The sequence below is a fragment of the Furipterus horrens genome, unplaced genomic scaffold, assembly GCF_987537825.1.
Source record: "Furipterus horrens unplaced genomic scaffold, mFurHor1.1.pri manual_scaffold_8, whole genome shotgun sequence".
Lineage (NCBI taxonomy): Eukaryota > Metazoa > Chordata > Mammalia > Chiroptera > Furipteridae > Furipterus > Furipterus horrens.
The window spans coordinates 94147606-94172349 of record NW_028327178.1 but is presented as its reverse complement, the minus strand read 5'-3'; the positions used below and the strand labels follow the sequence as shown (position 1 = coordinate 94172349).

The 24744-nt window shown below is 54.1% G+C and overlaps 1 protein-coding gene and 1 pseudogene across 1 annotated transcript in view; both read right to left on the bottom strand.

The window, feature by feature from the left end:
- Nucleotides 1–21110, bottom strand: part of SRC (SRC proto-oncogene, non-receptor tyrosine kinase) — a 51723-nt gene extending 30613 nt beyond the window's left edge. Inside the window, exon 1 of the mRNA XM_090286377.1 lies at nt 20941–21110. The gene's annotated coding sequence lies outside the window, so the exon portion shown is untranslated. The remainder of the gene's footprint in view (nt 1–20940) is intronic.
- On the bottom strand, nt 2611–3916 carry LOC150003532 (keratin, type I cytoskeletal 19 pseudogene; annotated as a pseudogene).
- Nucleotides 21111–24744: the final 3634 nt, after the last annotated feature.

Here is a 24744-nt window from a genome sequence, read left to right as displayed (position 1 = left end):
TATAATAAGCCAAGACTGGAAACAACCAAAGTATTCCTCGCTAGTTAAATAAGGCATGTTCTCCATCCACACAATGAATACTATGCAACCATGAAGAAGAAAGAAGCAACACAAAGTGATTTCCAAGGTGCACTGTCAAGAGGACATGGGTATAGAACAGGATATACCATGTGCTACCATTTTTTTACATTTTTCTGACATATATGCCTATATATGCCCAGATCTCCCTCACAGAATACACCAGAAATGCCTCTCAATGGATACCTGTCTTCTTTTCTACTGTTTGAATATTTTTTACTGTGTGTGTATTAATGCTTTTTATTTCCTTTTAAAGAAAAGATACAGGGCCTACCTGTTTCAAATCCTGGCTTGCTGACTCATAGCGGGGCAATTACTTCACTTCTCTGAGCCTCTGAGTTCTGCAAAGGGAGGGTAATGATAATATCTACCTTGCAAGGTTGTTGTGGAGGATTAAATAAGACATCGTAGGCCCAGGGCTCCCCACCAAGTGTGGTTCCTACTAAGTGCATAGTCCTAGTTAATTGTTCATATGGTATTACGTACACCATGGTGGACTGTAACAAGTGTCCCCAGAGAGCCTCAGGCCATGTGTCCAGAGCACCAGCAAGTCTCTCCAACTGAGAAACTGGGAAAGGCTTCCTGGAAGAGGCAGCCTCAAGGACAAGGAGTTCCACAAGTAGAGAGGATGACTGGGTATGGTGTTCCTGGCAAAGGTCCTAGAAGTAGAAAAGCCCTGGGTATTCTCTCAATTGTTGTGCACTGATTGGCTCCAACAAAGCTTAGCTGAGTACCTACTATGTGCCAGGCACTATAGTAGGAAAGACTAACAAAAGACGGAGTGGCTGGATCAGCCAAGGGAGGAATTACAGGCAGTACAGTGATGGAGACAATGAGGGTAGGGTCTAGGGCCTCACCCAGGTCCGAGTGTTCACAGGGGAGACCAGAAAAAGGAGGCTCAGAGAGGGAGGGGTGTTGCCTAAGGTCACAGAGCAGGTTCTCAACTTCTTAAAATAGCCCCTCTCAGCTCTGCCCTGTCTTAGTCCTAAAGTCCAGAGAAGAGAAAGCCCACGGGGGTCCTCCTGATGCACCACCAGCAGAAGGTAGATACAGAAGTCATTTAAACTGGGGCCCACAAAGAGGAGGGGCAATTTGTTCTCAGATGATAACAACAGCTAGTTGATGAGCAGAGAGACTCCTGTGTGCCAGGCACCATGCTAAGAAGTGCACATCATGCACAAGCCCAGGAGAACCCCCTACAGTCCTGTGTGGACAACCCCATTTTGCAGATGATGAAACTGAAGTACTCAGAGGCCAGGTTGCTTGCCTAAGGTCACACAGTTCATAAGAGACAGCATCACCAGGCAGGCCCAGGTTGTCTGAGCTTTGAAGGCTCATACCCCAGGGCCCATCCCCCAAGGAAGCCACAGGCAAGGCCTATATCAGTGATCACACCCCCGCTCAGAAGGGCCAAAGGTGCAAGCTGTCCTCAGCCAGTCCTGGAATGTCTCCTGATAACAATGACACAACAGGAGTGGGAAGAGTGGGTGGTGGAGGTTGTGGCAGGAATGTGGGGGTGGGGAGGTGGGGATGGGCACAGCCCATTGGCAGCCATTGTCCTGCCTCTAGACAGAGGGGACTAGCAAGGCCCCATCAGGCACCTGCCCAAGCCAGGTGCCGTATCTCATTGTGGCTGGGGCCCCCTGCTGTGACCTATGGGAGGAGTCTGGGAAAGTAGATCAAAACCTCCTTCAGCACCATGGAGATGCCCATAGTCCTACCCAGGTAGTTGCAAAGGTCAACACGCTCACCCATGCAAAGCCCTGGGCACACAGGCCATGCTTGATAAATGGGCCCTTACTATTGCTGCTAACATTATTATTTCTGTTGTCACTGTTCAGCTCTCCAGTTCCCACCAGGCCCCTGAAACAGAAGGACAATCAGCCCCGTCTTCAGAAGAGGGGACAGAAAGAGGCTCAGAGAAGTCAAGTTAGGTGCCCAGGACAGCATCCAAGACAGCGAAGAGCCAGCCGGGAATCCTGGCCCTCCTAGCCCCAGGCCACTGTCAGCCCGTCTCCCCAAGGCCACTGATCCCATCAGGCTCTTGCTGCATGTCCTTATACCAGGAACTACACAGGGCCCCCGGCCAGTCCATTTTCCACACAGGGAAATGGAGGCCAGAGCCGGGAGAGTAACTGGCCCAAGGCCACACAGCCCAAGGACCATTTATGAAGTGAACACATGACCCCTCCAACCTTCCAAGGCTGAGTCCCCCACTGATGGCCCATCCTTCCTCACCACGGCCCTGTGGGGCAGGTACACCAGCACTGGCCCTGTCCACAGAGGAGGAAGCTAGGGCCGGAGCCACACAAGAGGGCATCACCCAAGGTGCCCATTTCACAGACAGGGGCTGCAGCCCTTTCTTACCTTCCCCGTGACCTCCCATACTAGAAGGGACATTATCCACGGGCAGGGATCTTCACCTGGTTCCCTTTTTTGCCTTCAGACTCTCAAAAAAACTACTCCCTCAACTGGGGTGTTTTTTCTAAAGGTGGCTTTTTGGGGGACGATGCATAAAATTTTATTGACAGGTCAGAGGGAGAGCCAGGGGTAAGGGTCCCTCCCCTCCCATGCCCCTACCCAGGAGCATCCATCCCTCTGCTGGAAGCTGGAAGCAGGAAGCCCGGGAGGCTGCTGGACTTGAGCAGTCTTGGTGGTGGGCAGCTTGTGGTAGCAGGCCTCCCGGCCCAGGAGCAGGCTGCAGTAGGTGACAATATCCTGCTCCAGACGCTGGTTGATGTCCATCAACTGCTGGTACTCCAGGTTCTGCCGTTTAGTGTCACCACGAACATCACTCAGCTGGGCTTCAACGCTGCTGATCAGCGCCTAGATCTGTGCCAACTGGACTCCAAAGCCAGCCTCTGTTTCTGCCAACGTGCCTTCCAAGGCAACTTACATGCTGAGCTGGGACAGCAGCTCACTCTCCAGCCCCTGGAGGGTGTGATGCAGATCAGTGACCTCCGTCTTGCTAACCTGTAGTTGCTCCATGTAGCCAGCAACATCCCAGTTTAGCGCCTCAGTCTGGCTAGTGAACCAGGCTTCAGTATCCTTCTGGTTCTTCTCAGCCATGACCTCATATTGGCTTATCCTATCACTCAGGATCTTGGCTAGGTTGATGCCGGGAGCGGAATCCACCTCCACACTGACCTGGCCACCCACCTGGCCCCTCAGGGCACTGATTTCCTCCTTGTGCCTCTTCTTCAGGTAGGTTACCTCTTCCTTCAGACCTTCAACCTGCATGTCCAGATCGGCTCCAGCCAGGCTTGGCTCCTTGCACAGGCCCTTGATGTCAGCCTCCACGCTCATGTGCAGGGACTGCTCCATCTCGAACTTGGTTCAGGAGTCATCTCCAGCCAGGCAGGCATTGTCAATCTGCAGGACAATCTCAGCATTCTCAATGATGACAAGAATCTTGTCCCACAGCTCCTCGATGGCCTGGCAGTAGTGGCTGCAGTCGCAGGCAAGCCTGGGCCCCTGCTTCTGGTACCAGTCATGAATCCTCATCTCCTCCAGGTCCCCATTGGTTGCCTCCAGGGCACACACCTTCTCCATGTAGGAGGTAGGCAGTCATTGAAGTTCTGCATGGTCACCTTCTCATTGCCCTCAAGAAGCCTGTCAGACCCAGCCAGGGCACCCACATAGCTGCCACTGTAGTCCTCAGAAGGGGAAGAAGCAGGTGGAGGACACCTACACCCCATGGAGCCTGAGCCTTGATGGATGCTGCTAAGTACCTCTCACTGTGAAGCCCGCGGCGCTGCCACCCAGCCCCCCATAGGAGGAGGAGGCCAAAGACTGGTGATAGCTGTAGGAAGCCACAGCATAAGAGGGTGTGACAACACTGATCAGAGCTGTGGTCATCAGGAGTCTATAAGTGGCTTTTTAATATAGAAAGGGCTCTGGCCTCAAAGCAGGGGAATATGAATAATGACAGTAGTAATAGCTAATATTTATTTAGCACCCACTATGTGCCGTTCCTATTACCCCATTTACAGATGGGGGAAACTGAAGCAGACAGGTTAAATGATGTGATTAAAACCCCACCTCTTAGCAGCTGAGTGACAATTCCCTCCCACTCTGAGCGTGTCTCTAAAGACTGGCTGCTATGCAGGGTCCCTGGAAAGGGCCCAAGGAAGAACCCTAAGGCTGGGCTTTTCTTGGTAGGGTCCAGGGCCAACTTAGCTCCCTTCCCCCGAACTCAATGCTGTCCGCTGCTCCGGTGCAGGCTGGTGGGGTGGAATGGGGCATGCTGATGAGGGCGTTGAAACTTCCACACCTCCCACCTGGGGTTTATGCCACCCCTTCAGTTCTCCCAGCAATTCTGGAGTAAGCTATGGCCATGCTCATTTTACAGTGAGGACAAGGGGGCTCCAGGAAGCTGCCACAGTCAGGAAGTAGAGAGCTAGGATGCCAACCCAGATTCCAGTGATGCCAAAGTGTAAGAGAGTGGACAGAATTTGGGGCACGGGACTCAGTGGAGCACAGCCATTTTCCTGAGAGATGCCTTTGCACATCTATGGTGGGTAGCTAGTTTCTTGGTTATGCAAATAGTTATGGCCACTTCACGTTGTCAAGGAGATGGGAGGAGCTTTGACTATAGAATGGTGATGATTCAGGGCCTGCGCAAGATTCTGCAAGTGGCCAGGACCAGTCACCACACTGACCGCGTCACAGGCCACAGTCAGGGTTTAAAAATAAGGCAGCAGCCATGCGACGGGGAGAGCCATGCAATTTTGAAAGGATATAGGGAGACCCCACCAGTCCACCATGAAGTCTGATGGCAAGAAAGGCTCCCATCCGCCATGAGAACAAGCACAATGGAAGGAGCATGTTAGAGGAGCATGACGGATCAGCAGGTTGTAGCAGCCATGTGAGAAGCAGCAGTGATGCAGTTTGTATTCAGGATTAGGTCATGTGGCCTGGGCTAGTAGGAAAGCAGGCAGGCTGCTGCTTTGACCTTGCCCGCTCCAGCTGACTCCAAAGCCGCCAAGGACTCTGCCTTGCAGACCCGGACTCTCTCTGGACTCTTGGGACTCAGGACATGTGGAGAGGACACTCTCTGAGGACTTGTGCCTTCCCTAGACTTCATCGTGATCCAGTGTAACACAGCACATGCTTTTCTGGACTATTCTACAGAGGCTGATGACATTGTACTCCAGATCCTGAAGGACAGAGCTGACAGATAAGGAATGGGGGACTTCTGGGCATGGTTTTGGTTTATAACCTTTTGGGGAGCAAGGGTAGTGCTGGGTGTCATGGGAGAACAAGGCTCTGAGCAGGAGTGCTCCCAGCACTGCCCACTCTCCCCTCGCTTGGAACATTGTAAATAAAGACCTATTTTTCTCAACACTAATTGTTGGGTCTTACACCAAGGTGCCCCACAAAATCCCATTCTTTCTTCACAGCACCTGCAAGGAGGCATGGGAAGGGCAACCCAGGAGGTGGGCACAGCACATGCAAAGGCCCTGAAGTGGGAAAGTCCAGTGTACAGGGAATTATCAAGTGAGAGAACTGGACTAAATGGGTCCCAGCCTATCCGGGTAATTGCTGGCCTTTGGAACTGATGTGAGGAGGTCTGAGCAGGGGGTGCCCAGCCCCAGGTCACACAGCAAGGCAAACACCAGCCCTTGAATGAGGGTGTGGGCACTAAGACTAAAGATAAAATTCTTGGAGCACCAGGCCCAAGAGTGCTGGGCTGAGATGGAGCTAGAAGAGGAGATGCTGGCCCCAAGCCCACAGACCAGGAAGGCAGGTCTCAGAGACCCAGCCAGTACCACCTGGCCTGGCCTGAGGACTGCCCACTACATGGCTAAGTGGAAGGCCTCCATCAGAATCACTGTGTGACCTTGGGTAACTCATGCCTCCTCTTGGGCCTCAGCGTCTGCACCTGGACAGAGGCCCTGGTGTGCCAAAAACTCCTTAACAGACCTCCAGTATTGGGGGTGACCACAGGGAACAATGAAGTAACTAGTTTTGTTCCCTCCCAACCTCCTCAAGGTCATCTCTCCTGTGGCCTCCCAGCTGCCACGCCCCCACTTGCTGATGGCTGATGGGCCTTGAGGGGACAGTCACCAGGCGGCCTCTGCCCACGGTGCCCGCTATTTCCTGCTAGCAGCTCTGGCTGTGTCTCTGCTCTGAGAACACACAGTGCCCCCTCCTCCTCACCCACACACAAACAGTAACTCCCTTCAGGGACACTGGTAGGCAGGAGCACCTGGTGGCCAGGCCCCTCCACACAATCAGCCTGAGCTCAACCGCCCCTTCCCTCATACTTAAAGCCCACAGGTGGCCTGAATGTATGACCTTGGGAAGACGCAGCTCTCCCTTTATTCATCCATGTAATGGGGTCTCTGGCAGACCTCTGAGGAAGAGGGCGTCTGAGCCTGAGGCTGGGGACAGCGGTCAGCAAGATGGCCAAAACCCCTAAAGCTCCTGCCTGCTGCTCATAAGGTCAAGGCCAAGGATGAAGGGGGGCCTGCTGCATGCTCACACCTCCCTACCCGTTGACCCTCCCTTCAACTCACGATTACCCTCTAGCCTCCAGATCTTTGTACATGCTAATCCCTCCCCTGAAGCTTCACCACCTGCCTCCCTGCAACCTCCCCATACCCCCCCACCATGAACTCCAGTGTACCTACCTATTGTCTGAGCACCGGCAATACCTGACCTTGCCTGCCCACCAACTGAGAAAGGTACCCCTCTTTTTCTGGGTTGAAATAACCACCATCACATGGAGATTAAGAGCAGAACTGCCTAGGTTCAAAACCCAGCTCTGGCCCCTTCTAGCTGTGTGACCTTGGGGAAGTTATTCCACCTCCCTGTGCCTCCGTTTTCTCACCTATAAAATAGAGATAAAAATAATAACCTATCTCCAAGGATTATTGTGAGGTTTACATGAACTCATCATATTCATAAAACACTCATAACAGAGCCCAGATCCTAGCAAATGTTCCATAAGTGTTTGCCATCAATCCATAATAGTAGCAGCTGTTGCTTGTTGAGATCCTACTGTGTGTATGCCAGGCCCTGTGCTCAGCATCTTACCTGGATTCTCTCACAAGAGCCTGAGAGGAGGGGCCGTTGTGAACCTCACTTTATGGTAAAGAGGGAGGCCCAGATGCACCTCAAAATATATCTGGGTGAGAACGGGATTTTGCTGACATTAAGGAAGTATTGTTCATTTCTCTAAGATGGATTATGATTTGGGGGTTACTTTCTTAACATGAGTCCTTATCTTTTAGATTTCCACATAAAATATGACATTCAGGATTTGCTTTAAAATGACACAAGATGCGAGATGGGACAGAACGGGTGTGGAGGGGGTAGGACAGGCCATGGGCTGGTGGTGTTTGGGGCTCAGTGATGGGTTTCTGGGGGATCATTATTCATAATATGCCTCCATAATAAAAAGATTTAAAAATATAATTAATGAAATAATGCAAAAACAATGCGTGGTCCCTACCCTTTCCCCAACTGCCCCAGCCTGGGCAAATCAGTATCACCCCCTCCCCTCGCTCGACTAATGCAGCAATCTACCTGCCTCCACCCTCACCCCCCCCCCAAACCAATCTGTTCTCCACACAGCAGCCAGAAGTGGTCTGAACCCCTCCATGGCCCCCATATCACTCAGTTAAAAGCCAACATTAGACTGTTCCAGAGGCCCTCCCTAATTGGCCCCTCAATCTTTCTGCCCCTTTCTCCCTTCATTCTGCTCCTCACTCATTCTGTTCCCCTAGCCTCCTTGCTGTTCCTCCTAGACGCCTACACTCCAGCACCCTCCTACCTTAAGGTCTTAGAACTGGCTGTTCCCTCTACCTGTGTTCCCTTCCCCCAGGGAGCAACAACACTCTGCACCCCCTCCTTGGATGTGAGCTTCTGGAAGAGGTCCTTCTTCCCAGTGCACCCTATCTAATCACAAGCCATTCTCCGCGCCCCAGTATGCCAACCCCTTCCCCGCTTCACATTTGATCTGTGGCACTTGTCACCCACTTATAGACTGTGTGCGGTTTCCTTATTTGTTGCGTTTTTGTCTCCCCACCCAGAAGGTCAGCTTTGCAAGAGCAATGGCTTTTGTCTGGTTGGTTCCTTGCTGTATCTTCAGCCTCTAGAACAGCGGTTCTCAACCTGTGGGTCGCGACCCCTTTGGGGGTCGAATGACCCTTTCACAGGGGCCACCTAAGACCATCGGAAAACACATATATAATTACTTATTGTTTTTGTGATTAATCACTATGCTTTAATTATGTTCAATTTGTAACAATGAAAATACATCCTGCATATCAGATATTTACATTACGATTCATAACAGTAGCAAAATTACAGTTATGAAGTAGCAACGAAAAGAATTTTATGGTTGGGGGTCACCACAATATGAGGAACTGTATGAAAGGGTCACGGCATTAGGAAGGTTGAGAACCACTGCTCTAGAACATTGTCTGGCACATAGTAGTGCTCAGTAAATATTTGTGGAAAGGAGGGAGGGAGGCATGGATGGAGGGAAGGATAGAGGGATAGAAGGATGGAGGAATGGGTCCTACCCAGGGCCCCACAAAATGAAGAGGTACAGGCCTCAGACCTGGGTCTGTTCAGCCCTACCACAGCCTGTGCCCCAACCACTGTGCTCTCCTGACACTGCCTGGCACAACCAAGCGGGAAAGCCTCTGACTACCCTCACATGCACAGAGCGGTATGCAAGTCTGAGACAACTCCAGGTCCTGAGCCTCTCCTGGCAGGAGCCTGGACACAGATCAGATACCAGGGGATGTTTGCTGAATGAGCAAGGAGTGAGTGACGAGCGAGCGGGGGCCGTCTGTGGGCCAAGGCAGCCAGAACGTGTCTGGTCCCATGTTCGCGCTGCAAACATGCTAGCGGCTGACAAGCCTCAAACCGGCTCCACCAGTGCGGCTGGGGTGGGGCGGGGTGCTGCAGGCTCGGGCTGGCACTGGAAGGGAGATGGAGGGGTGTGCCAGGGACAAGACCCGCAGCCTGGAGGCAGGCAGGGGTTAAGCAAGAGGACCGTGGGGCTCCCCCCAATTCCAGCCCCACAGAGATGGGACTGTTCCAGTCCCTGAAAGCTCTCAGGTGTCTTCCTGGGCAGGAAGGGGACCCCTTTCCAGCCCCCCAGATCCTGACCTGTACTGTCGAGGGCAGGATCCTATCCTACCAGGACCCAGCCACAGAGGGAAGGGCGGGGGCAGAAGTAGGGGCACTGGAGCAGGACAAAGCAGCAGGAGACCTGATGAAAACCCTGCTCTCTCCTGAGGACTGTGTAGCCCTTAGCCAATCCTATGCCCTTTTGGACTCAGTTTCCCCATGTGGAAAGTGGTGTTGGGCATCGGTTCCAGGTACCTTCTATCCCGAGGTGCTAATTTATCTACAAGAGGTCACTCAGCCACTCCAGCCTTACCCCAAAGCCCAGCTCTGGCGGGGGCCATGGCTAGAGGCCAGACTTGCACCCGTGTCCTTACTCCCCACAGAAACAGCAATAATGCTGCTGATTACTGAGCACTTCCGTGGGCCTGGCATCAGGCTCGGCGCTTTACATGCACTGTTGCATCTGGTCTTTCCGGCAGCGCTGTGAGGCAGGGACCAGTACTCAGTCTTCTCAGCTGTGAAATGGGTAAGATCCTACCAGTTTCGTCTAAGGTGTACCATTGTTTAAAGCCGCAGGAACTGCAGGACTCAGTCCAATCACCAGAACAAAATGGAGAAGCTGCTGAGTCTATGTGCCTCTAGATGGATTAGGGATGGGGGGCTGGGAGGGCACACATGAACCTGAGCCCACGGTGGTCTGTGGTAGGGCCTCAGCCCCTCACTATCAGCAGCCCAAGAGAGGAAGGCCAATTCCTCCCATCTCCCACATAACCCAGTCCCAAGCCCTGTCAGTCCTGTCTCCAAACACATCCTGAATCCCCTTCCTTCCCTCCCATAGCCACCCTCTAGTCTAGGCCCAGCCTCTTCCTGGCCAATTGCGGTCTGAGAGCCTTTTTGAAACATCAGTCTGAACTTGTCACTCCTGCTTCATTTGTCTCACAGCCCCTCTGCTCCAAGACTAAAGACAACATCCTCTCAGGGGCTTCCAAGGCCTTTCAGTGGACTCTGCCAGCCCCATCCCCTTCACTCATTCTGCTTCCACGCCAGCGCTTCCCCTTCCCCTGAGGATCCAGTACACCCTGCCTCAGGGCCTTTGTACTTGCTGTTCCCTCCACCCAGGGCACACTTCCTCTGGATATCAATACACCTAATCCCTCCCACCTACTCACAGAGGCCTTTCCTGACCACTTGTTTAAATAGCAACAACCCAGACAGCTCTGCTCTATGAGTCTCATTTTAAAGCTACCTCTTCACAGGAGGCCTTTCTGACCTCCCCCAGCCCAAGTGAGAACCTTCAACTTCTTCCTAGCATAGACCACAGCTCTGATACAGAACTCACTGTATGAGTACATGTCTGATGAGGACAGGGTGCTCTTCTGTCGAACTCAGAGATGAATACTTTGTAGTGGGTGTAATGTTCAGAATAGTTAACAGCTGGGATACTTGGGCACCATCTGGTAAGAATGGACATTGGCCAAGAACACCAGGCCTAGCATGGAGTGAGTTCTTGGTAAGGAATGAATGAATGAATGAACAAATGAATGAACAAACGAATGGACAGATGGATGGACGAATGGGTGGATGAACAGGGCACACACAGTGGGCCTGAGACTTGCCAGAGATGCCTGTGGTCCTGAGAAGGTGGCCCAGAGAAGGGAAGGCCTTCCCAAGTTCACCAGCCAGGCTCAGGCCTGAGCAGCTGCAGCCAGCCAGGCCCCTGCTCCTGTACAACCCCACTTTCATTTCCCATCCTCTCAGACTGAGAAAGCTCCTTCCCCCAGGGGAACTGGGTGAGGAGGGGCAGGCGGCCCCCTAGTCCCCAAAGAGGCTCCATCTGTTCCACCACAAAGGGGCTTTGTCCTCAGTGCTGAGAGCCTGGGGCAGACCGGAAGCCGCCCTCAGCCTCCCAGCAAGTCCCAGGACCCCCAATAAGCTGGACCAATAGCTCCAAAACCCAATCGCAGGAGCTGACATGGTACTGGGCACAGCCCTCTAAAATCCCATTAATCCTCCCTAGGAGCCCTAGGCAGAAGGCTCTGGGGTGACCCCCATTTCCGCAGATGGGGAAACCGAGGCTCAGATGGGCAATGTAACCTGGCCAAGATCTCCCAGCCAGCAAAGAACAAACCTGGGATCCAAATTCAGACCCACCTAGCACCAGAGCCTTCATCTACAGCTCTCAACTCACCCCATCTGGTGTACGAACCCTCTGGGTTCAAGAGGGTAGAGGGGCCTTTCCGGAGGCACAAATGGGAAACCATGCCTAGCCCTTCACCCTAACAGGGAGACCCTTGCCCTGGTGAGGTTACCTCACAAGGGAGGGAGGCTGGGCTCTAAACCCAGTGCCCTTGTCCCACGCCCAGCCCATATCCCAGGCACTTTTGGAATCTGCCAGCCAAGCCCCAACAAGTCCGCCTCACTTCCTGCCAGACAGGGAATCTGCAGGCAAAAGATATACGGGCAGGCAGACGGAGGGGGGAAGAGCACCCCCCACCTCTCCCCCCGCTGTTCCCCTTTCAGTCCCAGACCTGCCATATGCCTGGCTGGCTGGTACCCACCTTCTTCCCAGGCCCATTTATCTGCTCTCAGTGCAGACACCACGGCCACCTCACCAAAGCCACAATGCCTACCTGCAGGGCTGGGTAAATCAGTCCTGCCCGGCAGTCGCTCCTCGCTGCCGCAGGACAGCATGTAGACTCCCTGAGCAGGCACTCAAGGCCCTCCACTGATGGGCACTAGTTACTTCTCATGTCAAATCTCCACTGCTCCCCCAAGCTCCAGCAAAAGGAACTGCTCCTGTCATGCTTTCAGGTCCTTGCTCAAGTTCCACCTCCCCTCAGAGAATCCCATCCTTCCAGGTAAGTAAGTCACAGGTACCACTTCCTCCAGGAAGTCTTACCCACTCCCTCCAAAGCCCCAGACCACCCGCTACCTTCTGTCTCAAGTGGGGGTTCTTGATCCACATCTGGAACCCCAGTCTCTGAGCTGCCTTTGCTGGGCAATAGTAACTGAGCACCTGAGCCCAGTCTGATCCTTCTCTTTGCCCTCTCTTCACACCTTCAGCATGAGGCTCAGCAGGAGGCCTGCCCTGCTCCCAGCAGTCCCAGTAAGGATTTGCAGCCTTGCCTGATCAACCTAGTCATCTTCTAGCTGTACCCCTGCTCCCCAGGCTATGCCTGCACATACCAGACTATACTTCCCACCTCCAGACCTTTGCCCCTGCTGCCCCTTCTCCCTCTTGAGCTCCTGCTCACCCTTTAAGCCTCAGGCCAGATATCACCTCCTCTGGAAAGTCCTTCTGGCATTGGAATGGACTGCCACAGTTCATATGGCACCTACCCCATGGCAGAGCAATGATCAAGGTCTGTGTCCAGCTCCCCCATGGTGCAGGCTGCTCCCAGAGTGCACCTTGGAGGTCCCCCCACCCAGAAGAAGGACCAGACATCACCAGCAGGTAACTGAGAGTCCAGCTGCCAACTCCCTGCCGAGAGAACCCAGGGACAGAGGCCAGGATCAACTGCCTGTGGCCGTACTGAGTTCTGTTTTGCCCACAGACCTAAGGTATGGGCAGAGTGGGGGGGCCTCTCTGCACATGGCCAACTGGTAACCAAACCCACGTCGTTTCTAAAACTAGGACACAGGAAAGAAATGGGAACAGCAGAATTGTCCCCAAATAGAACTGTGGCTCATCTGGTTCCAGGGCCTTCGGGAACACCTGGCAGGGATGGGGGTGGTGAGGACAGGTGGCCACTCGCAAGGATAGAAAGGAAAACTACAGTTTGGAGGGCAGGGAGGTCAACCTCACCGCGACTGGCATTGATATCCTGACCACTCCCCTCACGGTCAGTCCAAGTCCTGGAAGGTAAAGGGTCCTCTCCCACTTACCTCCACCCAGTTACAAGGTACTCGCAGTGGATCCTCTGCCTAGAATGCTATCCTCTTTCTTCCATTCAGAATCCTGCCATCCTCATTCCCCTGACCCCTGACTGGGCATTGCCTATGAGGCTGGCATTGGCAGACATCTGGGCAGAATGGGCTTATCAAGTCTTCCAACATCCCTACGAAGGAAAGACTCCTGCACCCATCTCAGAGATGAGGAAACTGAGGCTCAAAAAGAGAAGCCATTTGCCCAAGGCACACAGCAGAGGAGGCAGGTGCACCAGGAGGTGTGGTGGCTTACCTGGGTGCCAGAAGCCACAGGGCACCCAGAGGCCCAGTGGAGCCTGGTTCAGCCTTCTAACCAGGTCCAGCCTTGGGGACTTGACATAACTCAGGGACAAAGTACACAAGACACGTTCACACTGCCCTGAGAGAAATGCTAAGAGGGGCCGGAAGACTGGTCAGGGGTCAGGCAGGAGGCATAAGACTCAGCCTGGAGGAGGTGGGGCTGGCCTGCAGTGCTCTGGAGATCCAAATGCAGGCACTGGGGGACCTTGGGCAAGCCTCTTTGCTTCTCTTGAGTCTCAGTTTCCTCTTTGGTGAAATGGGGCCCGAGTGCTGCCTCGCACGGATGCTGTGAGGATCAGCCCCAAGCATTCACTGGGCCCTGAGCAGGGGCTGGACCACATGCTGAAGGAATGAGTGTCTACTGAAGAAATCCAGGGCTGGTCCATGCGGCTCACTCTTCCTTCAGGATCGTGGTTGTGTCTGATTCCACACTCAGAAGCGGTGGGAATGTGGACGGGCAGAGCCTGCCTCTTGAATTCCTACAAGCAACCCTCCCAGTTCTGCCAGGCCTCCAGGCTGTGTGACCTCAGGCAAGTCAGTTCACCTCTCTGAACCTCCAGATCCTCCTTTTGACAATAAGTCGAGGCTTCATGAGGCTCTGAGAGAGGGGTTCCTGCCTCTCACAGGGGTGGGTGTGGAAGGTTCAGTTCCATCTGCCCAAGCACAGAGAGCACCTGGCATGACCCTGACTTGGGGCTTCATTTCCCTCATCTGCCCGATGAAGGTTATTATGACAGTTCTGTCTCCCTCTCAGCCCTCCTTGGGGATACTCAAAGGTGACTGTGGGAAATGCTTTATAAACTCTAAAGTACAGCACCCCTCAGGGTGATAATTATCGCCACACTCCCATAGAAGCAAAAAGAATCCTACAGCTTGCCATCAAAGACAGAACATGTCAGATCCAGGAGGGAGGGCAGACAAGGAGCAATGAGGGCGCAGAGGAGGAAGTATGGGCTCAGGCTGGGGCACAGTGTGGTCAGAGAAATCTTGCTGGAGGCAGAGGCCGCTTAGCCACTAGCAGGGTATTAAGAGGAAGGACACACAGGCTATGGGACCCCCAGAGGCAAAGGCATGGAAGCTAGACATCCCAGGGCAAGCAGGAAGTCAGGCCATGATCCAGAAAGGCTAACGGGTCATCTGCATGAAAGGGAAATGAGGGAGATGTAGGGGGTGAAGGGGGTGTGCGAGTATGGCACAGGGCAAAGCTCTGGCCCAGACCAGCAGCACCTTCGGGAGCCCTTGCTATAGAGCCTGGGCCCAGCCTGGCCACTCCGGGAGCCTCAGCCTCCTTCCAGGTCAAGTGATACAAAGTACCTAATGCTCAATCAGTGACGGCCTGCAGAGAAATGGACACATTCAGTGTGGGGGAGAGGGATCCAATGTTAGGAATGAAAGCACTGGGAGGCCTTGAAAAGTCACAGGTGGGCAAGGGTTGAGGAAGAAGCCGGGCTCAGAGAGGCTGGATGGAGCTGGTGGCTTTCAATCGATCCAGCTACCAAACTTGTCTGTCTCTAGTTACCCTTCCCTCAACCCCGCCCCATAGGACAAATCTGCCATGGACAGAGGTATCCAGGCTCAGTTCATGGGATCTATTGGCCTGCAGAGGCCCAGCATTTCCACCTTGCAAGGAGTTACCTTCATAATCGCAGGCACTCAGAAATATTAAGCACTTATGTGTACAGGCCCTGCACCAGGGCAGACTACACATGAGCTCATCTGGCCCTCCCATCACCTTGTCAAAGCTGGTACTGGCACTGCCATCCCCATTTCACAAAGGAGGAAACTAAGGCTCAGACTGATCATTTTCCCACAATCATACACAGCAAACAAGTGACAGAGCCAGGATTTGAACCTAGATCCAAGCAGCTCCAAAGGCCTTGCTATTTCCAGACTCCCTTTATGCCACATCTACCCATTAAGCATCCCAACAGGCCAATCCTGAGACCTGAGGGTTCCCTGCAAGGTCAGAGTACTCCAGGTCTAAGTGGAGACCCATCAGCCAGAGCTGGAAGCCCCAAGTCAGGATACCTGCTCCCAGCAACACTCCCGCCCACACCTGGGGAAACATTTCAGTCAAGCTGGTGCCCACTCCGTGGGAACCGAGTGTCACAAATTACCCAGAAGACAGAAGTCTAGGCCCACACTTCACTGTGCTGGGTGACCATGGCCCCAGCCCTTGGCCACTCTGAGCCTCTGTTTCCTCTTCTATGTAATAGGAACAAGAGTTCTGCCACCCCACGATGGAGCAAGGGGTAGAATGGGTCACCTTGCTGTGACCTGGCTAGGAGAGCACAACTCAAAGACACTGACATCAAACAGTAAAAGTCAAGGCCACGAACTTGCACAAAGCAGCCCAGGAGAAGTTAATCAGCCCTTAACATGGAAGCCGAGCTTCCCCATACCACTCAACCCCAACTTCCATCCCCCAGCCCCGGGAGCTTGAGGGTTCAAAGACCCATTCCCACGGTTTCTCAACAGTCCAAGAATGGGCATCAAAGAAGAGGATTCGGCCGGGCCAACCCCTGAAGAACGCCCCAGCTAGGCTCCCCACCACAGAGCCTCACTGAGGGAAGAGTCCTCACCATACAGGTGAGGAAACTGAGGACCGGAGAGGGAAGGGACTTGGCCAAGACTATCCAGTTCTCCTTCCCTCTGGCTTCTCATTTTATTCTGGAATTTCTCTGGGTAGTTCCAAGGGGAGGGGAGGAGCTGGGGCCCAGACTGGAGGGGAAATGGAGGCTCTCGTTTCCAGTGCTAGGATCCTCCCCAGTCGTGGCCCCTTGTCTCCACCCCACCCAGGCCTGCACTGTGGACAGGCGAAGCTGGCTGCGTGGGGCGAGCCCAGGATCGAAAGACAAGGGATGTGCGCTTTCTCCCAGCTTTGATCATGTGTCCTGGATCTTTCTGGCCTCACTTCCCCCCTCTGTGAAGAGAAGGTCAGAATAAATCAGGAATAACAAACTCGTGGCACACAGAGCATGCTCTCTAATCCTCGGCCCAAGGTAGACATTACTAATCTCTCACAGCTCTCTGTCCCCTGAAGCCAAGACTGGACCTCACAATGTTTCCCAACATAGTGATCCAGGCCTGGAGAATTTGAGCCCCAGGCTATCCCAATACTGGAGATTACCTGAGCCCCCATGAAGGAAGGGAAGGGAGGAAAAAAGACTAACATTTCCTGAGTATCCAGCAGAATCAAGCTGCTGGGAGACGTTAGCTGATTTAATCTTCACAAAGGTAGAGGTGCAGAGGCTGAGGTGCAGCGAGGCTACGTAACTTGCCTTTTGGCATAAAGCTAGAACGGGGTCTGGAACACAGGGGAGGTATCTATGGATACCCCTGCCCCAGAACAGTGACGCAGAGCCAGCCATCAGCCACTAAGGCACAGCCTCACTCCATTCTCCCCTTGGCCCTACTAGGTGCAAACCTCATGCCTATTATACAGATTCAGAAACTGAGTCACAGCTGCCAGAGGAAGGACTGGAGTGGGTGCCTGGTTCTTCCCCACCCCTATTCACCAAGTGAATGCACTAAATGCTTTATTTCAGCCCTCTTCGGACATCATGGGAGCCATGACTCATATGATCCCACTTCAGGGATGAGGAAACGGAGATGCCCCAGAGGAAGTGCCTCCCCCAGGGGGTCAAGTGGGAACCAGAACAGTATACCATGGAGACAAGGGGGTGGGGAACATGGAAGGGAAGTAAAGGGCTGTGGAACCCACTGGGAGATAGAGGTGTAGGGAACCACAAAACGGAGGCAGGAAGTGAGGCTCTAGTCAAAACACCCAGCGCAGGGGGGTGGAGGCGCTCCGATGTGGCTCCAAGGCCTACAGAGACACGGGAGGCTCCTGGCAGCTCCCAGCTCTAGACTAGGAGTCCAGAACCTACAGTTTAGGTTCAGCCCCATCACTTGGCAACTGGGAGACCCTAATCAAGTGCTTCTGCTCTCTGGGTCTTAGTATTTACATCTGGAAAACAGGTCAACCTCACCTAAGGCAGGCTTTCGGAAAGCAGGGATGAGCTAGACCCACCTCCCTAGCGCAGCCTCCTCACACAAGGAGGGCAGGGCAGAACTAAAGTCACCTGGCATATGCGTGACTTTGGCAGCCAACATCCTGCCCTGGGCCAGTCCTACCCAGACCAGCACCTTCAGACTGTTAGATCATCCACTCAAAGCCTTCACCACACCGCTGGCGAGGCGAGACCCCCTGGGCCAACCGACCTGCCCAATGTAATGCCACACAAGGCAGTTCCCATTTCCTATGTGCCTACTGGTGCCAGGCACGAGGCATAGAGCCCTCTTTTAACCCTCACATGATAGGGAGATATTTATTGCCCCTATTTTCAAGGCAAGGAAACTATGTCTCAGACAGATAAGATGAATGGCCCAAAGACTCATGACAAGTGAAGACAATCAGAACTTGAACCCAGACCGATCTGACTCCTGAGCCCTTACCATACCTTTGGTCTCCAGCTGACCCCCCCCCCCCGCCCCACCTCCCCATCACACTCCCAGCCTCCAGCAACCCAGCGTTGCACTTCCCCAAACCCTGACTCTCACCCTCTTCTGCTTTCCTGCTAGCGAACTCCTACTCCGCTTTCAAAGCCCAGCCTCAAATGCCTCCTCTTCCTCTTGAAACCTGACCTAGGCCCCACAGAATACTTAAGAGTCCAGCCCCCAGATCTAGTTCTGCCAGATGCCTTGGCCAGCTCTGTACCCCTGGCCTCCAGCATTGAGTTGTTCATAAGGGATGCCTATAAGTCCCCTGTGTGAAATGAAGGCCAAACTCCTCTTCACAGCCCATGTGGCTCCACATGGTCCAACCCTGCTGCTAACACCCCCTTATTTCAACTCTCACTCAATCCCCCCAATTCTCTGTCCTCCAGACGCACGGGCTCTCCCATTATTTCTCCACAACAGCACATACTCCTCTACCTCAGGGCCTTTGCACATGCAGTTCCCTCTGCCTGGCAAGCCAATCCCCTAGTTCCATGCCCGGCCAACTCCTCCACGCTTCCTTCAAGAGTCCTCTGTATCCCACACCTCTTTCTCTGAGCCCTTATCACATCTGTGATTATATATTCATTTACTTGGCAACTTGTTTGCTATCTGGCTCACCCTCTAAACCCAAATTTCTGGGAAGCCAGGGGTCAGTTCACAATTCCCCAGCAAAGACCCAGCCAGGCCAACAATGCCAGGGGTCATGGGGAATATCTGAGCAGAAGGGAAGAAAGAGCACCCTGTCCCCTTCCTTGTTCCACGAACTGCTGCTTCCTTCAGCACCACCTCCTGGAAGCTTCCCTACAGCTCCCACTGCTAACCCCATCACCACACTGCTCAGTTTGAATTGAAAGCTCTTAGTACATAGTAGGAGCTCGATGGTCATGGATGCTTGTATCTAGGCAGGTTTGGGAAAACAGGGTCAAGTGAGGACCAGGGAAAATGGGGAGGTGAGGGGTCACTCAGCCATCTCCTCCCTGGATCCCAGGGCACAATCGGGGAAGAAGCAAAAGCAGGAACTGGCTTGGCTCTGAGCTAAGGAGAATTCATGCTCCAGGAAGAGGCTAGGGTAGAGAAGGAGAAAGCTGGGGGGGGGGGGGGGAGCGTAGAGGAGGTCCTTCCTGAGAGAGGTAGGCCTTAAGCTAAGCCTTAAGGAGCAAGAGCAGATAAGCAGCACGCAGAAGAGAAGACACCCTGGCAGGGACCTTCAGGAGCAAAGGCCCAGGGACCACACAGGAGGGTCTGGGCAGGCAGACAGGCAGGCAGGCAGCCGAGAGAGGTGACACACTATAAATCATTTCCCTGGGTGGAAAGACCACATCACCGAGGCACACCACATCACCAGAAAGGCCTCGTGGCTCTCATACAATCACTCGTCAGTATAGTCTTTTCCGACAATGCTGCATGCCGGGTCCCGTGCTGGGAAACCCCTGCTCCCTCAACTCTGGAGGGGTGCAAGGGTAGCCAGACTGGAGTCTCTGAGCTCTAAGTTCTAGTTCCGGCTTCAAGCGGTGTGGCCTTGGTCAAGTCACTTCCCCTCCCTGCACCTCAGTTTCTCCATCAGCCAAGTGAGGATAAACAAGGGTCCCCAAGAGTTCCTGAGATGCTCAGGAAATGTTAGCAGCTATCATTCTCACCAGTGCATTTTAAAACTGAGGCCAGAGGGGACAATGAGTTGCCCTAAGGTCACAGCTGCTGGGTGGCAGGTCTGTGCTGGAGCCACTTCTTCCGGAAGGTGTTCTGAGGTGGCTTCTCCAGCACCAATGTATCCTCTTCTGGAGCTGAGCCTCTCCTAGGGCCAGCAACGTCCCCTCCCACCCAGTTTAGGCAATTCACCCAGTGAAGCACCCATCCTCATGCACCTACTATATGCCAAGCCTCTACATGCAGGAACACATATCTTCTTCCCCTGAGGATATGGGGACTCAGAGGACAGTCCCTTGGCCCAGGTCACCCAGTGAGATGAGAAGTCTAGGTGTCTTGTCTCCCCAGCCAGGAGGCTGAGAAGAGGGTCAGCAACAGGAACAGCCTGGCCCACCCCTGAAACCAAGTCCGGCTCCCACTCACGGTGGCTGGGCCTGGACTCCCGCCAGGTCACCCAGGGACTACTGCTCCAATTGTACAGAGTTCTTGAAGCTCAGAAATCCTCACACAGGGCCATACATGCTCTGCCCATGCTCAAGTTGGCATGAAGGCCCCAGAGGCTGAACTGATACCCCACAGGTGAGCTCCTTTTGTTCACCCCCATCCTTCCACCAGCCCACTAATCCCAGCCAGGCCCACCTGCCACTGATGAAGTTGCCGGGCTCAGAGAGGGAAGGCAGTTGTCTGACACACAGCAGGGACACCCACCCCCAACCCCAGCACAGGTCGGCAGGTGGACCCAGCCTGGTGGTGAAACCCAAAACTTTTGCCAACTTTTGAGCAGGTAGGCGGTGGGGCCTAGGCAGGGGTGAGCCTGGGGGCTGTGGGCAGGAGGAACCAAGCACCGTGTGGACCAGTCCCTTCCAGGTCAGTGGCTCCAGGCTCTACCCAAAGCCCCAGGAGGAGAGGTTCTGGTGTCCAGCCATGCGTCCTCACACCGGTGCTCTCAGGCCTGGGTCCTGCGGGACCCCTTTCCACCTCCCTTCCCAGGCTGGGGGCACCAGGCCGGGCTGCCACGGCCAGAGGTGGCGCCGACTGGCTCAGATTTCAGATTTGGCCTAGACCCGGCCTGAGGGCTTGGGCAGGGCTGGCCACTCTCAGGGGAATCCTAGGGGATGGGTGAACCGAAGGAGGTCCCAGAGCGAACAGGACCCCCGAGACACCCGCCCAGCCGACCCCCGCCCCCTCCCGCAGCATCACAACAAAAGGCCGCGCTGGGCAAAACCCAATGCACCCGCCCAGCGCTCCGGGATCGCGGATCGGCCCGGGGGGGTGGAGGTTGGAGGGGTGGACAGGAGGCCCCGCGGCCCGGCAATCCGACGCCAGGGTGGTCCCCGGACGGGGGATCTCCGACGCCACCCGGGACAGGGGGCCCGCGAAGGGGCGGGGGGCGCTCACCTGGGCCGGCGGACAGGCGAGCGCACCAGCAGACAGACGCACAGGAGGGCGGACCACCGGACGCGTATGGGGTTGAGCAGACGGCGGCCAGGCCGCTCCGGCTCCCAGGCCGGAATGGATTCCGGGCCCGGAGAGACAGATCGAGAGAGAAAGGGAGGAGGAGGAGGAGGAGGAGGAGGCGGTGGCCCAGGGAGGGAGGGTAGAGGAGGGAGGGAGCGCGCGAGCAAGGAGGAGGGGCCCGGCAGGCCGCCGGGAGGAGGAGGAAGGAGGAAGCGCGCAGGGACGGATTCCCAACCGGTGACTTGGGAGACACCCATGCGCGGCCCCAGACACTGGAGCCAGGGGTTCAGGCATGGCAGGCGATTGGGGGAAGGAGGCACCGGGTGCAGGAGCCCCGCCCCCCACCTCGCCCGGTAAGAGAGCCCCACCCTGGGGGACCCTTATCCTTCCTCAATGCTAACTCCCCCGACCTACCCACCCTATTTATTCCAAATCCAGCTCTCCTGTGATGATTAGTAATAGTAACAATAATATCAGCACTGATGGAGCCCTCACTCCTTCCAGGCACCATGCTAACTGGCTCTGGTAGACTAGGATCTAACAACCACCTGGTCTGGGGGATAATTACCTCCATTTTACAGAGGAGAAAACAGAGGCGTGGAAAAGGGGTCGCCTAGAAGGACCTCAGCCTTGGACCCTGGCCTTGACCTTAGTTTCCCAAAGTGGGGACTGGGGCCTGAGGGACAGTGCGGGGAGGAGAAACATTTATCTCAAGAGATACGTGTTCATTTTACGAAACTAAGGCAGCTCATCAGAGCCATCAAGTTCTAGATATTATTGCTGAGGAGGGGACTGAAGTGGGTATTTCGTGTAAATAAAGAGGTGAAGTAGCTCTGGATGCAGGGGGCAGGGAGTAGACCAAAGAAAGTGGACATTGAGGAAACGCTGCTTTAGCCACAAAGCGTCCCACCACCACCATCTGATCCCACCTTGGAAGAAGGTTGGAGGGGACTCCCCTCACCCAACTCAGGTCTCCCAGGTAACACGACCACCTCCTGGCCCAGGCTGCCCAATAGGGGGGTAAGCACCCCACCCTTGGTTCTTCACCTGTCCTAGAATCATGGCACCAGGGAAGGCTGGCCTGAATCCAGTTTTAAATACCATCACCTGCCTCCACTTTCCTTCTCTGAAGTTCTCCCATTTCACTGATGGGAAACTAAGGCCCAGCCAGGTGAAATGGCACCAAGCCTGGATGCCTTCTGTGAGCAGCTGGGAGGAGAACCCTAGCATATGGGAGGCAAAGAGCTCAGAGTATAAAATAGCATCCAGGAGACCAGGAATGAGCAAGGCCTTGAGCCAGCCTGATCTGGGTTCAATTTTATGTGAGTTGCCCACCTGCTACACCTTGTACAAGTCACAGGAGTGAACATGATCACAGAGGACTCCCGGGAACGTTAAAACTGACAATTATGAGGGTGTTTGAGGTTGTGCTCAATGAACGATGCTTGGTAAACTGAAGGCTGGAGGGAGGGGCTGCTGGAAGTCACCGATGGGGTCAGCAGCAGAGCCAGCACAGTGGGCCATCCTCGTTTGGTGTACTTGCTTGCAACGCTGGCTTAAAGATTAACCTCAGCTTCCTGGGATTCTGGGCAGGCCCCTGGCTGGAGAAGCAGGTTTCTCAACCCTTATTCACTCTCCAGCCATGTCTGAAGGCCTTTACTGGCCACACCGATTCATCCAGTGGTGTGCTGGAGCTGGCTTTTGAGTTACCACTGAAAAGAGCAAATTATGTTCATTTTTCCCAACTCCAACTTCAATAATTCTTAGCTTGATATCAGCTACTTTGGGAGTATTTACACCTTGGAAATTGGCAAGCACTGGGAATCAAGGGTTTTTTTCCTTCCAGGGAGCTGGTTGTTCAATATTTACCAGCACATCACTAGATTTATTCCCAGGAGTTCAACTGAAAGTCCCAGGTTCCTAGAGCAGGGATGACAGAGGGCTTAAAAGCAGAAACTTTGGGCCTACAGACCTGAGTTCAAGTCCCAACTCTGCCACTTCTTGAATATAGGACCTGGAGCCTACCATTTCTCTGAGCCTCGGTATGCCAGCCTGCAAAATGGGCTCCACCTGGTGCTTCCCTCAGAAGACTCCCATAGGATGAAATGAGGTGTGAGCCCTTGTTATCATTCATACCCCTATGCACTCTCTCAGAGCAGCGGGGGCCATCTGTCCAAGTCTTGGTTTTGCAAGCACAGATGCAGCCTTCTGTCTGGAGCCGCCGCTGGCTCCGCGGGCTTGTCTCAGCTGCTGAGGCTCTCGGGAGGCACTTCAGGAGGATGTGGCCAGTACAATGGTTTTATTATTGAGCCTTGGAAATATTCATTATTTTCAGCCATCCCCCTGGGCCTTTGCCCTGCCAGGAATGCTCACCCCATATCTCCAGCTTCTCAACCCTCCCTTGTCCATCAAGGTCCTAAGTAAATGCTGCGTCCATCAGGACATGATTCCTGAAAAAACCCTGATGGAGGCACACCTCATCAATTCAAGGTGTCCTCGTTCATTCAGGGTGTGTCTGTCCTGAAGGCAGGTACTATGGCCTGGCCCATGACCGGCACAGAGCGGACACTGCCCCGATGCCTGGGGAGAGCACACTGATTAGGGTTCTACATACAAGAGTTCAAGTTCCAACTCTTTCGTTCATTGACTATGTGACCCCACCCTCTCACCCTCAGTTTACTCATCAATAAAGTGAGGCACCAACCCCACTAACTTCCAGGATTATGCAGATGCAAGAGTTGGTGGGCTGGCCTGATAAATAAGTGACTGCATTATTTTGCTTAAAACATTGTTAGTGAAGACTTCTGGCCAAGATGAGGCGTAGACAGACACGCTGCGTCTCCCTCCACAATTAAGAAGGATTACAACTACCTCAAAGCTAGAAACAACCAGAAGTTCCAAAAATCAAACTACATGGAAGTCTAGCAAACAAAGATATAGAGAAGAAATACTCATCCAGACGGGTAGGAGGGGCGGAATCGGGGCAGAGAGGACGTGGTGTGGCAGCAGCAGCGGTAGCAGCAGCAGGCGGGCAGAAAGCACAGTCACATGTTTTAAAAAGTCAGGAGGGACACCTGGGGAGTGTTCCCAGCTCCTCACTGGACCTCACAGCTCACAGTCCCAGCACTGGGGAAAATCAAGTCTCATTGCTTCTGACTGTGCAGACCAGTGGGGGTTGGGGTGGAGGCAGAAACTGCCAGTCTCATCAGAGTCCACTTGTTTAAAGGGCTCCCACTGTCCTAGAACGTCTGCAGACCCGCCCATTCTGGGAACGACGGCTGGGGCAGCAGCTAGAGGGGCGCCAGTCTGGTGCAAAAGTGGGAGAAGTGCCTGGAAAAGGGGCGAGTGCTGGGCTGGTGGCATTGTTCCCTTTCGGACCCCTCCCCCACATCGTCGTCGGCAGCCGTCCGTCTCGAGAGACGATGGTGTAGCTTCTTAAGAGTCTATCTGCACTGCTGAGAATGGCTGTGCAGTCCGACTCGGGAGTGACACGGTATCTGTCTCCTCCCATGTTGAATCGACATCTTTCGATGACGCTGGAGTGTCCTCTCCAGTGAAGCTGAAGCTACAGAGCCTGGGCAGGGTGATATGGAGGGTCTGCTGTTGCCCATGCAGCAGACCCCCCCTCTCTTCGCAGCTGAAGGGTCCAAGGGAAAGACGGAGTCAATACAGCTTGGCTTCAGGTGCGCCGCAGGAGTTGCCGGTGTTGACTACAACGTCAAACCGCCTTAGGGACTCCGGCTC